Here is an 18,562-nt window from a genome sequence, read left to right on the forward strand (position 1 = left end):
TTTGCCACGCCCACTTCATTATTGTTATGAGGATGTGTTCAGGAGAGGACTTTTATCAACCATGTGAAGTTTCAGGCAGAGCTGACATTGTGTGCTTGAGTTATAAGGACTTCCTGTTCCATGGCGAAGCGTTGAGGTTTGTCATGCCGCCACAGACACGCCCCTCTGCGAAAACTCTAGATCTTCACAATATATCATCGCTACAGCTTTTACATAACACAACCCAAATTTGGTGCTGATACAAAAAAATTTGTGGGAGGAGTTTGTTACAGTGTAAAACATGTCATTTCCTGTGGCCAGCAGGTGGCGCTATAACTATATCTGGATATTGGCATGTAAACGTGTTCAGGTCAGGACTCTTATGAAACCTGTGAATTTTAAGGCAGATCGGATAATGCATGCCTGAGTTATAACGACTTCCTGTTTTCTGGCGAATCATCAAAGTTTGCGAGGCCGCCACGGACACGCCCATCGACGAAAACTCTAAAGCTTCGCAATTTAACATCGCCAAGGCCTTCAGATGACAAAACCCAATTTTTGTGTCGATCGGATAAAATCCCTAGGAGGAGTTCGTTAAAATACAACGCCTGGAAATGGCAAAAACGCCACTTTTTCACCGCAGGAAGTTAAAAATATCCGACTTCCTGTTGGGTTTGAGATATGGCTCCAAGAGACTTTTTCGTATGTTTTGGTGTGTTTGAGGTGTGTGCCAATTTTCACGCATGTGCGTGATTCGTAGATCGGGGGCTCGTCAGTTTAATTTTTCTAGGTGGCGCTGTCGAGTCATTTTGCCACGCCCACTTCCGAAGCCCATAACAAACGTAAATTTTCGCCACTTCTGAGGCGTGTGCAAAGTTTCGTGAGTTTTCGGGCATGTTTAGCTCCTCAAAACCGCGATTCATTCCGCGGAAGAAGAAGAATAATAATTAAAGCTGCAAGCAGCGATGATAGGGACCTCGCACCCGGGCTCACCGCCTCCTGGTGGCCTCAGGATGACAGAGAACAGCGAACAATATTAATTTAAGCCGATAAATATAAAAAACCTAAGGAAATCATAGATTTATGCCAAACTTCCTCTTGTCAGCAGGTGGCGCTATAACTGTGACTCAAGATTGTTATGTAGATGCCTTCAGTAAAGGAATCTTATCAACCATGTAAATTTTCAGGCAGATCGAATATTGTTTGGCTGAGTTGTAAGCCAAATTTCTGGTTGCCAGCAGGTGGCGCTATGACTGTGACTCAATATTGTTTTGTAGATGTCTTCAGGAGTGGATTTTAATTACCCATGTGAAGTTTCAAGCTGTTCAGACATTGTCTGGCTGAGTTATAAGCCTAAGTACCTTCTGCCAGCAGGTGGCGCTATGACTGTGACTCAATATTGGCATGTAGATGTGTTCAGAAGAGGACTTTTATCAACCGTGTGAAGTTTCAGGCAGATCAGAAATTGTGTGGTTGAGTTAGAAGGACTTCCTGTTCCATGGCGAAGCGTTGAGGTTTGTCATGCCACAACGGACACGCCCCTCTGCAAAAACTCTAAATCTTCGCAATTTAACATCGCGAAGGCCTTTAGATGAAAAAAACAAATTTTGGTGTTGATCGGATAAAATCCTTAGGAGGAGTTCGTTAAAATACAACGCTTGGAAATGGCAAAAACGCCACTTTTTTACAGCAGGTAGTTAAAAATATCCGACTTCCTGTTGGGTTTGAGTTATGGCTCCAAGAGACTTTTTTCTAAGTTTTGGCATGTTTGAGGTGTGTGCCAATTTTCGTGCATGTGCGTGATTCGTATATCAGGGGCTCGTCCGATTAATTTTGGTAGGTGGCGCTGTCGAGTCTATTTGCCACGCCCACTGCAACATTGTTATGTGGATGTGTTCAGGAGAGGACTTTTATCAACCATGTGAAGTTTCAGGCAGATCGGACATTGTGTGGTTGAGTTATAAGGACTTCCTGTTCCATGGCGAAGCGTTGAGGTTTGTCATGTCGCCACGGACACGCCCCTCTGCGAAAACTCTAGATCTTCACAATATATCATCGCTAGAGCTTTCAGATAACACTATCATACTTTGGTGCTGATACGATAAAATTTGTGGGAGGAGTTTGTTACTCTGTAAAACATGTCATTTCCTGTGGCCAGCAGGTGGCGCTATAACTGTATCTGGATAGTGGCATGTAAACGTGTTCAGGTCAGGACTCTTATCAAGCGTGTGAATTTTGAGGCAGATCTGATAATGCATGGCTGAGTTATAATGACTTCCTGTTTTGTGGCGAATCGTCAAAGTTTGGGAGGTCGCCACGGACACGCCCATCGACGAAAACTCTAAAGCTTCGCAATTTAACATCGCCAAGGCCTTTAGATGACAAAACCCAATTTTGGTGTCGATCGGATAAAATCCCTAGGAGGAGTTCGTTAAAATACGACGCCTGGAAATGGCAAAAATGGCACTTTTTCGCCGCAGGAAGTCAAAAATATCCGACTTCCTGTTGGGTTTGAGATATGGCTGCAAGAGACTTTTTCGTATGTTTTGGTGTGTTTGAGGTGTGTGCCAATTTTCGTGCGTGTGTGTGATTCGTGGATCGGGGGCTCATGCGTTTAATTTTTCTAGGTGGCGCTGTCGAGTCATTTTGCCACGCCCACTTCTGAAGCCCATAACAAACGTAAATTTTCGCCACTTCTGAGGTGTGTGCAAAGTTGCGTGAGTTTTCGGGTATGTTTAGCCCCTCTAAATCGCGATTCATTGGAGAGAAGAATAATAATAATAATAATAATAAACGGAGCAATTCCAATAGGGCCTACGCACCGTTTCGGTGCTCGGTCCCTAATTAAAGCTGCAAGCAGCGATGATAGGGACCTCGCACCCGGGCTCAACGCCGCCCTGTGGCCTCAGGATGACAGTGAACAGCGAACAATAATATTTTAACCCGATATATTTAAAGAAGCCGAGAAAATCACAGATTTATGCCAAACTTCCTCCTGCCAGCAGGTGGCGCTATGACTGTGACTCAAGATTGGTATGTAGATGTCTTCAGGAGACGAATCTTATCAACCATGTGAATTTTCAGGCAGGTCGGACGTTGTTTGGCTGAGTTATAAGCCAAACTTCCTGTTGCCAGCAGGTGGCGCTATAACTGTAACTGGATATCGGCATGTAAACCTGTTCAGGTCTGGACTCTTATTAAATGTGTGAATTTTGAGGCAGATCGGGTAATGCATGCCTGAGTTATAACGGCTTCCTGTTTTGTGGCGAATCATCAACGTTTGCGAGGCCGCCACGGACACGCCCATCGATGAAAACTCTAAAGCTTCGCAATTTAACATCACCAAGGCTTTAAGATGACAAAACCCAATTTTGGTGTCAATCAGATAAAATCCCTAGTAGGAGTTCATTAAAATATAATGCCTAGAAATGGCAAAAGAGCCACTTTTTCGCCGCAGGAAGTTAAAAATATCCGACTTCCTGTTTGGTTTGAGATATGGCTCCAAGAGACTTTTTCGTATGTTTTGGCATGTTTGAGGTGTGTGCTAATTTTCGTGCATGTGCGTTATTCGTAGATTGGGGGCTCATCCGTTTAATTTTTATAGGTGGCGCTGTCGAGTCATTTTGCCACGCCCACCTCAATATTGTTATGTGGATGTGTTCAGGAGAGGACGTTTATCAACCATATGAAGTTTCAGGCAGATCGGACATTGTGTGGTTGAGTTATAAGGACTTCCTGTTCCATGGCGAAGCGTTGAGGTTTGTCATGCCGCCACGGACACGCCCCTCTGTGAAAACTCTAGATCTTCACAATATATCATCACTAGAGCTTTCAGATAACACTACCTAATTTTGGTGCTGATACGATAAAATTTGTGGGAGGAGTTTGTTACTCTGTAAAACATGTCATTTCCTGTGGCCAGCAGGTGGCGCTGTAACTGTATCTGGATATTGGCATGTAAACGTGTTCAGGTCAGGACTCTTATCAAGCGTGTGAATTTTGAGGCAGATCGGATAATGCATGCCTGAGTTATAACGGCTTCCTGTTTCGTGGCGAATCGTCAAAGTTTGCGAGGCCGCCACAGACACGCCCATCGACGAAAACTCTAATCCTTCGCAATTTAACATCGCCAAGGCCTTTAGATGACAAAACCCAATTTTGGTGTCGATCGGATAAAATCCCTAGGAGGAGTTCGTTAAAATACAACGCCTGGAAATGGCAAAAACGCCACTTTTTTGCCGCAGGAAGTTAAAAATATCCGACTTCCTGTTGGGTTTGAGATATGGCTCCAAGAGACTTTTTCGTATGTTTTGGTGTGTTTGTGGTGTGTGCCAATGTTCGTGCGTGTGTGTGATTCGTGGATCGGGGGCTCGTCCGTTTAATTTTTCTAGGTGGCGCTGTCGAGTCATTTTGCCACGCCCACTTCCGAAGCCCATAACAAACGTAAATTTTCGCCACTTCTGAGGCGTGTGCAAAGTTGCGTGAGTTTTCGGGCATGTTTAGCCCCTCTAAATCGCGATTCATTGGAGAGAAGAATAATAATAATTAAAGCTGCAAGCAGCGATGATAGGGACCTCGCACCCGGGCTCACTGCCGCCCGGTGGCCTCAGGATGACAGAGAACAGCGAACAGTAATAATTTAAGCCAATATGTTTAAAAAATCGGAGAAAATCACCGATTTATGCCAAACCTCCTCCTCTCAGCAGGTGGCGCTATGACTGTGACTCAAGATTGGCATGTAGATGTCACCAGGAGAGGAATCTTATCAACCATGTGGAGTTTCAGGCAGATCGAACATTGTTTAGCTGAGTTTTAAGCCAAACTGCCTTTTGTCAGCAGGTGTCGCTACGACAGACTCAATGTTGTTATGTAGATGTGTTCAGGAGAGGACTTTTATCAACCATGTGAACTTTCAGGCAGATCGGACTTTGTGTGGTTGAGTTATAATGCAAACTACCATCTGCCAGCAGGTGGCGCTATAACTGTGACTTAAGATTGGCATGTAGATGCCTTCAGTAATGGAATTTAATCAACCATGTGAAGTTTCAGGCAGATTGGATGTTGTTAGGCTGAGTTATAAGCCCATACACCTTCTGCCAGCAGGTGGCGTTATGACTGACTCATTACTGTTTTGGGGATGTGTTCAGAAGAGGACTTTTATGAGCCATGTGAAGTTTCAGGCTGATCTGACTTTGTGTGGTTGAGAGATATAAGGACTTCCTGTTCCACGGCGAAGTGTTGAGGTTTGTCATACCGCCACGGACACGCCCCTCTGCAAAAACTCTAGATCTTGACAATGTATCATCACTTAAGCTTTCAGATAACAACCCACCAAACTTGGTGCTGATACAAAAAAAATAGTGGGAGGAGTTTATTACTCTGTAAATCATGACATTTCCTGTGGCCAGCAGGTGGCGCTATAACTGTATCTGGATATTGGCATGTAAACCTGTTCAGGTCAGGAATGTTATCAGAGGTGTGAATTTTGAGGTGGATCTGATAATGCATGCCTGAGTTATACCGACTTCCTGTTTTGTGGCGAATCATCAAAGTTTGCGAGGCCGCCACAGACACGCCCATCGACGAAAACTCTAAAGCTTCGCAATTTAACATCGCCAAGGCCTTTAGATGACAAAACCCAATTTTGGTGTCGATCGGATAAAATCCCTAGGAGGAGTTCATTAAAATACAATGCCTGAAAATACCAAAAACGCCACTTATTTGCAGCAGGAAATTAAAAATATCCGACTTCCTGTTGGGTTTGAGATATGGCTTCAAGAGACTTTTTCGTATGTTTTGGCGTGTTTGAGGTGTGTGCCAATTTCCGTGCATGTGCGTCATTCGTGGATCGGGGGCTCGTCCGTTTAATTTTTCTAGGTGGCGCTATCGAGTCGGTTTGCCACGCCCACTTCAATATTGTTATTGGGATATGTTCAGGAGAGGAATTTGATTAACCATGTGAAGTTTCAGGCAGATCGGACATTGTGTGGTTGAGTTATAAGGACTTTCTGTTCCATGGCGAAGCGTTGAGGTTTGTCATGCCGCCACGGACACGCCCCTCTGCGAAAACTCTAGATCTTCACAATATATCATCGCTAGAGCTTTCAGATAACGCCACCCAATTTTGGTGTTGATACGATAAAAATTGTGGGAGGAGTTTGTTACTCCGTAAATCATGTCATTTCCTGTGGCCAGCAGGTGGCGCTATAACTGTGTCTGGATATTGGCATGTAAACGTGTTCAGGTCAGGACTCTTATCAAGCGTGTAAATTTTGAGGCAGATCGGATAATGCATGCTCGAGTTATAACGACTTCCTGTTTTGTGGCGAATCGTCAAAGTTTGCAAGGCCGCCAGGGACACGCCCATCGACGAAAACTCTAAAGCTTCGCAATTTAACATCGCCAAGGCCTTTAGAAGACAAAACCTAATTTTGGTGCCGATCGGATAAAATCCCTAGGAGGAGTTCGTTAAAATACAACGCCTGGAAATAGCAAAAACGCCACTTTTTCGCCGCAGGAAGTTAAAAATATCAGACTTCCTGTTGGGTTTGCGATATGGCTCCAAGAGACTTTTTCGTATGTTTTGGCATGTTTGAGGTGTGTGCTGATTTTCGTGCATGTGCGTGATTCATATATCGGGGGCTCGTCCGTTTAATTTTTCTAGGTGGCGCTGTCGAGTCATTTTGCCACGCCCACTTCCGTGACCCATAACAAACGTAAATTTTCGCCACTTCTGAGGCGTGTGCAAAGTTGCGTGAGTTTTCGGGCATGTTTAGCCCCTCAAAACCGCGATTCATTCCGCGGAAGAAGAAGAAGAATAATAATAAACGGAGCAATTGCAATAGGGCCTTGCACCGTTCGGTGCTCGGTCCCTAATAATAATAATAAACGGAGCAATTCCAATAGGGCCTACGCACCGTTTCGGTGCTCGGTCCCTAATAAACGGAGCAATTCCAATAGGGCCTTGCACCGTTCGGTGCTCGGTCCCTAATTAAAGCTGCAAGCAGCGATGAAAGGGACCTCGCACCCGGGCTCACCGCCGCCCTTTGGCCTCAGGATGACAGAGAACAGCGAACAATAATAATTTAAGCCGATATATATAAAGAACCTGAGAAAATTACACATTTATGCGAAACTTCCTCCTGTCAGCAGGTGGCGCTATAACTGTGACTCAAGATTGGTATGTAGATGCCTTCAATAGAGGAATCTTATCAACCATGTGAAGTTTCAGGCACATGGGACATTGTGTGGCTGAGTTATTAGACAAACTACCTTCTGCCAGCAGGTGGCGTTATGACTGACTCAATATTGTTATGTGGATGTGTTCAGGAGCAGACTTTTATCAGTCATGTGAAGTTTCAGGCAGATCAGAGATTGTGTGGAGATTGTGTTATAAGACAAACTACATTCTGCCAGCAGGTGGCGCTATGAAAGACTCAATATTATTATGTAGATGTGCTCAGGAGAGGACTTTCATCAACCATGTGACATTTTAGGCAGATCTGACATTGTGTGGCCGAGTTACAAGCTAAACTTTCTTCTGCCAGCAGGTGGCGCTGTGACTATGACTCAATATTATTATGTAGATGTGCTCAGGAGAAGACTTTCATCAACCATGTGAAGTTTCAGGCAGATCGGACATTGTGTGGCCGAGTTACAAGCCAAACTACCTTCTGCCAGCAGGTGGCGCTATGACTGACTCAATATTGTTATGTGGATGTGTTCAGGAGAGGACTTTTATCAATCATGTGAAGTTTCAGGCAGATCAGACATTGTGTGGTTGAGCTATAAGGACTTCCTGTTCCATGGCGAAGCGTTGAGGTTTGTCATGCCGCCACGGACACGCCCCTGTAAAAAAACTCTAGATCTTCACAATATATCATCACTTGAGCTTTCAGATAACAACCAACCAAATTTGGTGCTGATATGAAAAAATTTGTGGGAGGAGTTTATTACTCTGTAAATCATGACATTTCCTGTGGCCAGCAGGTGGCGCTATAACTGTATCTGGATATCGGCATGTAAACGTGTTCTGGTCTGGACTCTTATTAAACATGTGAATTTTGAGGCTGATCGGATAATGCATGCCTGAGTTATAATGACTTCCGCTTTTGTGGCGAATCATCAAAGTTTGCAAGGCCCCCACGGACACGCCCATCGACAAAAACTATAAAGCTTCGCAATTTAACATCGCCAAGGCCTTTAGATGACAAAACCCAATTTTGGTGTCGATAGCATAAAATCCCTAGGAGGAGTTCGTTAAGATACAACGCCTGGAAATGGCAAAAATGCCACTTACTTGCAGCAGGAAGTTAAAATTATCCGACTTCCTGTTGGGTTTGAGATATGGCTCCAAGAGACTTTTTCGTATGTTTTGGCGTGTTTGAGGTGTGTGCCAATTTTCGCGCATGTGCGTGATTCGTAGATCGGGGGCTCGTCCGTTTAATTTTTATAGGTGGCGCTGTCGAGTCAATTTGCCACGCCCACTTCATTATTGTTATGTGGATGTGTTCAGGGGAGGACTTTTATTAACCATATGAAGTTTCTGGCTGATCGGACTTTGTGTGGTTGAGTTATGAGGACTTCCTGTTCCATGGCGAAGCGTTGAGGTTTGTCATGCCGCTACGGACACGCCCCTCTGCAAAAACTCTAGATCTTCACAATATATCACCGATAGAGCTTTCAGATGACACCACTCAAATTTGGTGCTGATACCATAAAATTTGTGGGAGGAGTTTGTTACAGTGTAAAACATGTCATTTCCTGTGGCCAGCAGGTGGCGCTATAACTATATCTGGATATTGGCATATAAACGTGTTCAGGTCAGGACTCTTATCAAACGTGTGAAATTTGAGGCAGATCGGATAATGCATGCCTGAGTTATAACGACTTCCTGTTTTGTGGCGAATCGTCAAAGTTTGCGAGGCCGCCACGGACACGCCCATCGACGAAAACTCTAAAGCTTCGCAATTTAACATCGCCAAGGGCTTTAGATGACAAAACCCAATTTTGGTGTTGATCGGATAAAATCCCTAGGAGGAGTTCGTTAAAAAACAACGCCTGGAAATGGCAAAATCGCCACTTTTTCGCCGCAGGAAGTACAAAATATCCGACTTCCTGTTGGGTTTGAGATATGGCTCCAAGAGACTTTTTCGTATGTTTTGGCATGTTTGAGGTGTGTGCCAATTTTCGTGCATGTGCGTGATTCGTGGATCGGGGGCTCGTCCGTTTAATTTTTCTAGGTGGCGCTGTCGAGTCATTTTGCCACGCCCACTTCCGAAGCCCATAACACACGTAAATTTTCGCCACTTCTGAGGCGTGTGCAAAATTGCGTGAGTTTTCGGGCATGTTTAGCCCCTCAAAACCGCGATTCATTCCGCGGAAGAAGAAGAATAATAATTAAAGCTGCAAGCAGCGATGATAGGGACCTCGCACCCGGGCTCACCGCCGCCCTTTGGCCTCAGGATGACAGAGAACAGCGAACAATAATAATTTAAGCCGATATATATAAAGAACCTGAGAAAATCACACATTTATGCCAAACTTCCTCCTGTCAGCAGGTGGCGCTATAACTGTGACTCAAGATTGGTATGTAGATGCCTTCAATAGAGGAATCTTATCAACCATGTGAAGTTTCAGGCACATGGGACATTGTGTGGCTGAGTTATAAGCCAAACTACCTTCTGCCAGCAGGTGGCGTTATGACTGACTCAATATTGTTATGTGGATGTGTTCAGGAGCGGACTTTTATCAACCATGTGAAGTTTCAGGCTGATCAGAGATTGTGTGGAGATTGTGTTATAAGACCAACTACATTCTGCCAGCAGGTGGCACTATTAAAGACTCAATATTATTATGTAGATGTGCTCAAGAGAGGACTTTCATCAACCATGTGAAGTTTCAGGCAGATCGGACATTGTGTGGCCGAGTTACAAGCCAAACTACCTTCTGCCAGCAGGTGGCGCTATGACTGACTCAATATTGTTGAGTAGATGTGTTCAGGAGAGGACTTTTATCAATCATGTGAAGTTTCAGGCAGATCGGACATTGTGTGGTTGAGTTATAATAACTTCCTGTTCAATGGCGAAGCGTTGAGGTTTGTCATGCCACCACAGACACGCCCCTCTGCAAAAACTCTAGATCTTTACAATATATCATCGCTAGAGCTTTCAGATGACACCACTCAATTTTGGTGCTGATACGGGAAAGTTTGTGGTAGGAGTTTGTTACAGTGTCAAACATGTCATTTCCTGTGGCCATTAGGTGGCGCTATAACTGTAACTGGATATCGGCACGTAAACCTGATCAGGTCAGGACTGTTATTAAATGTGGGAATTTTGAGGCAGATCAGATAATGCATGCTTGAGTTATAATGACTTCCGGTTTTGTGGCGAATCGTCAAAGTTTGCGGGGCAGCCACGGACACGCCCATCGACAAAAACTATAAAGCTTCGCAATTTAACATCGCCAAGGCCTTTAGATGACAAAACCCAATTTTGGTGTCGATAGCATAAAATCCCTAGGAGGAGTTCGTTAAGATAGAACGCCTGGAAATGGCAAAAATGCTACTTATTTGCAGCAGGAAGTTAAAAATATTCGACTTCCTGTTGGGTTTGAGATATGCCTCCAAGAGACTTTTTCGTATGTTTTGGCGTGTTTGAGGTGTGTGCCAATTTTCGTGCATGTGCGTAATTCGTAGATCAGGGGCTCGTCCGTTTAATTTTTATAGGTGGCGCTGTCGAGTCATTTTGCCACGCCCACTTCAATATTGTTATGTGGATGTGTTCAGGGACGGACTTTTATCAACCATATGAAGTTTCAGGCTGATCGGACTTTGTGTGGTTGAGTTATGAGGACTTCCTGTTCCATGGCGAAGCATTGAGGTTTGTCATGCCGCCACGGACACGCCCCTCTGCGAAAACTCTAGATCTTCACAATATATCACCCATAGAGCTTTCAGATAACACAACCCAAATTTGGTGCTGATACCATAAAATTTGTGGGAGGAGTTTGTTACAGTGTAAAACATGTCATTTCCTGTGGCCAGCAGGTGGCGCTATAACTATATCTGGATATAGGCATGTAAACGTGTTCAGGTCAGGACTCTTATCAAACGTGTGAATTTTGAGGCAGATCTGATAATGCATGCCTGAGTTATAATGACTTCCTGTTTTGTGGCGAATCATCAAAGTTTGCGAGGCCGCCACGGACACGCCCATCGACGAAAACTCTAAAGCTTCGCAATTTAACATCGCCAAGGCCTTTAGATGACAAAACCCATTTTTGGTGTCGATCGGATAAAATCCCTAGGAGGAGTTCGTTAAAATACAACGCCTGGAAATGGCAAAAATGCCACTTTTTCGCCGCAGGAAGTCAAAAATATCTGACTTCCTGTTGGGTTTGAGATATGGCTCCAAGAGACTTTTTCGTATGTTTTGGCATGTTTGAGGTGTGTGCCAATTTTCGTGCATGTGCGTGATTCGTGGATCGGGGGCTCGTCCGTTTAATTTTTCTAGGTGGCGCTGTCGAGTCATTTTGCCACGCCCACTTCCGAAGCCCATAATAAACGTAAATTTTCGCCACTTCTGAGGCGTGTGCAAAGTTGCGTGAGTTTTCGGGCATGTTTAGCCCCTCAAAACCGCGATTCATTCCGGAGGAGAATAATAATAATAATTAAAGCTGCAAGCAGCGATGATAGGGACCTCGCACCCGGGCTCACCGCCGCCCGGTGACCTAACGATGACAGAGAACAGCGAACAATAATAATTTAAGCCGATATATATATAAAAAAACCTAAGAAAAATACAGATTTATGCCAAACTTCCTCCTGTCAGCAGGTGGCGCTATACCTGTGACTCAAGATTGGCATGTAGATGTCTTCAGGAGAGGAATTTAATCAACCATGTGAAGTTTCAGGCACATGGGACATTTTGTGGCTGAGTTATAAGCCAAACTACCTTTTGCCAGCAGGTGGCGTTATGACTGACTCAATAATGTTATGGGGATGTGTTCAGGAGTGGACTTTTATCAAACATGTGAAGTTTCAGGCAGATCAGAGATTGTGTGGAGATTGTGTTATAAGACAATTTACATTCCGCCAGCAGGTGGCGCTATGAAAGACTCAATATTATTATGTAGATGTGCTCAGGAGAGGACTTTCATCAACCATGTGACATTTTAGACAGATCGGACATTGTGTGGCCGAGTTACAAGCCAAACTACCTTCTGCCAGCAGATGGCGCTATTACTGACTCAATATTGTTATGTAGATGTGTTCAGGAGAGGACTTTTATCAATCATGTGAAGTTTCAGGCAGATCAGACATTGTGTGGTTCAGTTATAATAACTTCCTGTTCCATGGCGAAGCGTTGAGGTTTGTCATGCCACCACAGACACGCCCCTCTGCGAAAACTCTAGATCTTCACAATATATCATCGCTAGAGCTTTCAGATGACACCACTTTATTTTGGTGCTGATACGGGAAAGTTTGTGGTAGGAGTTTGTTATAATGTCAAACATGTCATTTCCTGTGGCCAGCAGGTGGCGCTATAACTGTAACTGGATATCGGCACGTAAACCTGTTCAGGTCAGGACTGTTATTAAATGTGTGAATTTTGAAGCAGATCTGATAATGCATGCCTGAGTTATAACGACTTCCTGTTGTGGCGAATCATCAAAGTTTGCGAGGCCGCCACGGACACGCCCATCGACAAAAAGTCTAAAGCTTCGCAATTTAACATCGCCAAGGCCTTTAGATGTTAAAACCCAATTTTGGTGTTGATCGGATAAAATCCCTAGGAGGAGTTTGTTAAAATACAACGCCTGGAAATGGCAAAAATGCCACTTTTTCGCCGCAGGAAGTTAATAATATCTGACTTCCTGTTAGGTTTGAGATATGGCTCCAAGAGACTTTTTCGTATGTTTTGGCATGTTTAAGGTGTGTGCCAATTTTTGTGCATGTGCGTGATTCGTAGCTCGGGGGCTCATCCGTTTAATTTTTCTAGGTGGCGCTGTCGAGTCATTTTGCCACGCCCACTTCAATATTGTTATGTGGATGTGTTCAAGAGATGACGTTTATCAACCATGTGAAGTTTCAGGCAGATCGGACATTGTGTGGTTGAGTTATAAGGATTTCCTGTTCCATGGCGAAGCGTTGAGGTTTGTCATACCGCCACGGACACGCCCCTCTGCAAAAACTCTAGATCTTCACAATATATCATCGCTAGAGCTTTCAGATAACACCACCCAATTTTGGTGCTGATACGAAAAAATTTGTGGGAGGAGTTTATTACTCCGTAAATCATGTCATTTCCTGTGGCCGGCAGGTGGCGCTATAACTATATCTGGATATTGGCATGTAAACTTGTTCAGGTCAGGACGCTTATCAAGCGTGTGAATTTTGAGGCAGATCTGATAATGCATGCCTGAGTTATAACGACTTCCTGTTTTGTGGCGAATCATCAAAGTTTGCGAGGGCGCCACGGACACGCCCATCAACGAAAACTCTAAAGCTTCGCAATTTAACATCGCCAAGGCCTTTAGATGACAAAACCCAATTTTGGTGTCGATCGGATAAAATCCCTAGGAGGAGTTCGTTAAAATACAATGCCTGGAAATGGCAAAAACGCCACTTTTTCGCCGCAGGAAGTTAAAAATATCCGACTTCCTGTTGGGTTTGAGATATGGCTCCAAGAGACTTTTTCGTATGGTTTGGCATGTTTGAGGTGTGTGCCAATTTTCGTGCATGTGCGTGATTCGTGTATCGGGGGCTCGTCCGTTTAATTTTTCAAGGTGGCGCTGTCGAGTCATTTTGCCACGCCCACTTCCGAGACCCATATCAACCTGCTATTTACACCGCGTTTGGTGTGTGTGCAAATTTTCATGAGTTTTCGGGCATGTTTAGACCCTCAAAAGTACCCCGATAGGGGGCGGAATAATAATAATAATAATAATAAAAAACGGAGCAATTCCAATAGGGCCTACGCACCGTTTCGGTGCTCGGTCCCTAATAATTAAAGCTGCAAGCAGCGATGATAGGGACCTCGCACCCGGGCTCACCGCCGCCTGGTGGCCTCAGGAAGACAGAGAACAGCGAACAACATTAATTTAAGCCGATATATATAAATAACCAGAGAAAATCACAGATTTATGCCGAACTTCCTCCTGTCAGCAGGTGGCGCTATAATTGTGACTAAAGATTGTTATGTAGATGCCTTCAGTAGAAGAGTCTTATCAACCGTGTGATTTCTCAGGCAGATCGGACATTGTTTGGCTGAGTTATAAGCCAAACTACCTTCTGCCAGCAGGTGGCGCTATGAATGACTCAATTATGTTATGTGGATGTGTTCAGGAGAGGAATTTAATCAACCATTTGAAGTTTCAGGCAGATCAGAGATTGTGTGGCTGAGTTATAAGCCAAACTACATTCTGCCAGCAGGTGGCGCTATGACAGACTCAATATTATTATGTAGATGTGTTTAGGAGATGACTTTTATCCACAATGTAAAGTTTCAGGCAGGTCAGGCATTGTGTGGCTGAGTTATAAGCCAAACTACCATCTGCCAGCAGGTGGCACTATGACAGATTCAATATTGGCTTTTAAATGTCTTCAGAAGAGGAATTTAATCAACCATGTGTAGTTTCAGGCAGATCAGACATTGTGTGGTTAAGTTATAAGGTAAAATTCCTTCTGTCAGCAGGTGGCGCTATGACTGTGACTCAATATAGGTATGGGGATATGTTCAAGAGGGGAATTTAATCAACCATGTGAAGTTTCAGGCAGATCGGACATTGTGTGGTTGAGGTATAAGGACTTCCTGTTTCATGGCGAAGCGTTGAGGTTTGTCATGCCACCACATACACGCCCCTCTGCAAAAACTCTAAATCTTCACAATATATATCATCGCTTGAGCTTTCAGATAACAACCAACCAAATTTAGTGCTGATACGAAAAAAAATTGTGGGAGGAGTTTATTACTCTGTAAATCATGTAATTTCCTGTGGCCAGCAGGTGGCGCTATAACTGTATCTGGATATTGGCATGTAAATGTGTTCTGGTATGGACTCTTATTAAACGTGTGGATTTTAAGGCAGATCGGATAATGCATGCCTGAGTTACATTGACTTCCTGTTTTGTGGCGAATCATCAAAGTTTGCGAGGCCGCCACGGACACGCCCATCGACAAAAACTCTAAAGCTTCGCAATTTTACATCGCCAAGGCCTTTAGATGACAAAACCCAATTTTGGTGTCGATAGCATAAAATCCCTAGGAGGAGTTCGTTAAAATACAACGCCTGGAAATGGCAAAAATGCCACTTATTTGCCGCAGGAAGTTAAAAATATCCGACTTCCTGTTGGGTTTGAGATATGGCTCCAAGAGACTTTTTCGTATGTTTTGCCGTGTTTGAGGTGTGTGACAATTTTCGTGCATGTGCGTGATTCGTAGATCAGGGGCTTGTCCGTTTAATTTTTCTAGGTGGCGCTGTCGAGTCATTTTGCCACACCCACTACCGAGACCCATAATAAACGTAAATTTTCGCCACTTCTGAGGCATGTGCAAAGTTCCGTGAGTTTTCGGGCATGTTTAGCCCCTCAAAATCGCGATTCATTCCGGAGGAGAATAATAATAATAATAATTAAAGCTGCAAGCAGCGATGAAAGGGACCTCGCACCCGGGCTCACCGCCGCCTGGTGACCTTACGATGACAGAGGACAGCGAACAATAATAATTTAAGCCAATATATTAAAAAAGATCTAAGAAAATCACAGATTTATATCAAACTTCCTCCTGTCAGCAGGTGGCGCTATAACTGTGACTTAATATTGGCATGTAGATGTCTTCCGGAGAAGAATGTTATCAACCATGTGAAGTTTCAGGCACATGGGACATTGTGTGGCTGAGTTATAAGCCAAACTACCTTCTGCCAGCAGGTGGCGTTATGACTGACTCAATATTGTTATGTGGATGTGTTCAGGAGCGGACTTTTATCAACCATGTGAAGTTTCAGGCAGATCAGAGATTGTGTGGAGATTGTGTTTTAAGACAAACTACATTCTGCCAGCAGGTGGCGCTATGAAAGACTCAATATTATTATGTAGATGTGTTTAGGAGAGGACTTTCATCAACCATGTGACATTTTAGGCAGATCTGACATTGTGTGGCCGAGTTACAAGCCAAAATTTCTTCTGCCAGCAGGTGGCGCTATGACTGACTCAATATTGTTATGTGGATGTGTTCAGAAGAGGACTTTCATCAACCATGTGAAGTTTCAGGCAGATCGGACATTGTGTGGCCGAGTTACAAGCCAAACTACCTTCTGCCAGCAGGTGGCGCTATGACTGACTCAATATTGTTATGTGGATGTGTTCAGGAGAGGACTTTTATCAATCATGTAAAGTTTCAGGCAGATCGGACATTGTGTGGTTGAGTTATAAGAAATTACTGTTCCATGGCGAAGCGTTGAGGTTTGTCATGCCACCACAGACACGCCTCTCTGCAAAAACTCTAGATCTTCACAATATATCATCGCTAGAGCTTTCAGATGACACCACTCTATTTTGGTGCTGATACTGGAAAGTTTGTGGAAGGAGTTTGTTACAGTGTCAAACATGTCATTTCCTGTGGCCAGCAGGTGGCACTGTAACTGTAACTAGATATCGGCACGTAAACCTGATCAGGTCAGGACTGTTATTAAATGTGTGAATTTTGAGGCAGATCGAATATTGCATGCCAGAGTTATAAAGACTTCCTGTTTTGTGGCGAATCATCAAAGTTTGCGAGGCCGCCACGGATACACCCATCGATGAAAACTCTAAAGCTTCGCAATTTAACATCACCAAGGCTTTAAGATGACAAAACCCAATTTTGGTAATTATCAGATAAAATCCCTAGGAGGAGTTTGTTAAAATACAACGCCTGAAAATGGCAAAAGCGCCACTTTTTCGCCACAGGAAGTTAAAAATATCCGACTTCCTGTTGGGTTTGAGATATGGCTCCAAGAGACTTTTTCGTACGTTTTGCCATGTTTGAGGTGTGTGCCAATTTTTGTGCATGTGCGTGTTTCGTAGATCGGGGGCTCGTCCGTTTAATTTTTCTAGGTGGCGCTGTCGAGTCATTTTGCCACGCCCACTTCAATATTGTTATGTGGATGTGTTCAAGAGATGACGTTTATCAACCATGTGAAGTTTCAGGCAGATCGGACATTGTGTGGTTGTGTTATAAGGACTTCCAGTTCCATGGCGAAGCGTTGAGGTTTGTCATACCGCCACGGACACACCCCTCTGCGAAAACTCTAGATCTTCACAATATAACATCGCTAGAGCTTTCAGATAACACCACTCAATTTTGGTGTTGATACGATAAAATTTGTGGGAGGAGTTTATAACTCCATAAATCATGTCATTTCCTGTGGCCAGCAGGTGGCGCTGTAACTGTATCTGGATATCAGCATGTAAACGTGTTCAGGTCAGGACTCTTATCAATCGTGTGAATTTTGAGGCAGATCTGATAATGCATGCCTGAGTTATAACTACTTCCTCTTTTGTGGCGAATCGTCAAAGTTTGCGAGGCCGCCACGGACACGCCCATCGACGAAAACTCTAAAGCTTCGCAATTTAACATCGCCAAGGCCTTTAGATGACAAAACCCAATTTTGGTGTCGATCGGATAAAATCCCTAGGAGGAGTTCGTTAAAATACAACGCCTGGAAATGGCAAAAACGCCACTTTTTCGCCGCAGGAAGTTAAAAATATCCGACTTCCTGTTGGGTTTGAGATATGGCTCCAAGAGACTTTTTCGTATGTTTAGGCATGTTTGAGGTGTGTGCCAATTTTCGTGCATGTGCGTGATTCGTGGATCGGGGGCTCGTCCGTTTAATTTTTCTAGGTGGCGCTGTCGAGTCATTTTGCCACGCCCACTTCCGAAGCCCATAACAAACGTAAATTTTCGCCACTTCTGAGGCGTGTGCAAAGTTGCGTGAGTTTTCGGGCATGTTTAGCCCCTCAAAACCGCGATTCATTCCGCAGGAGAATAATAATAATAATAATAATAATAATAAACGGAGCAATTCCAATAGGGCCTACGCACCGTTTCGGTGCTCGGTCCCTAATTAAAGCTGCAAGCAGCGATGATAGGGACCTCGCACCCGGGCTCACCGCCGCCCGGTGGCCTCAGGATGACAAAGAACAGCGAACAATACTAATTTAAGCCGATTTATATAAAGAACCTGAGAAAATCACACATTCATGCCAAACTTCCTCTTGTCAGCAGGTGGCGCTATGACTGCGACTCAAGATTTGCATGTAGATGTCTTCAGGAGAGGAATTTAATCAACCATGTGAAGTTTCAGGAAGATTAGAGATCGTGTGGCCGAGTTACAAGCCAAACTACCTTCTGCCAGCAGGTGGCGCTATGACAGACTCAATATTGTTATGTAGATGTGTTCAGGAGAAGAATATGATCAACCTTGTGAAGTTTCAGGCAGATCGGACATTGTGTGGTTGAGTTATAAGCATTTCCTGTTCCATGGCGAAGCGTTGAGGTTTGTCATGCCGCCACGGACACGCCCTTCAGCAAAATCTCTA

The 18,562-nt window shown here is 44.1% G+C and overlaps 1 protein-coding gene and 1 long non-coding RNA gene across 4 annotated transcripts in view; one reads left to right on the top strand and one right to left on the bottom strand.

Annotated features, from left to right (window-relative positions):
• The window catches only part of LOC141378605 (uncharacterized), a 68,875-nt gene extending 50,873 nt beyond the window's left edge, over window positions 1-18,002 (top strand). The window contains exon 4 of the long non-coding RNA XR_012393480.1: window positions 16,176-18,002. This is a non-coding gene — a long non-coding RNA (uncharacterized lncRNA). The remainder of the gene's footprint in view (window positions 1-16,175) is intronic.
• The window catches only part of ltk (leukocyte receptor tyrosine kinase), a 227,415-nt gene that overhangs the window by 110,933 nt on the left and 97,920 nt on the right, over window positions 1-18,562 (bottom strand).

The sequence above is a fragment of the Danio rerio genome, chromosome 17, assembly GCF_049306965.1.
Source record: "Danio rerio strain Tuebingen ecotype United States chromosome 17, GRCz12tu, whole genome shotgun sequence".
NCBI classification, from domain to species: Eukaryota; Metazoa; Chordata; class Actinopteri; order Cypriniformes; family Danionidae; genus Danio; species Danio rerio.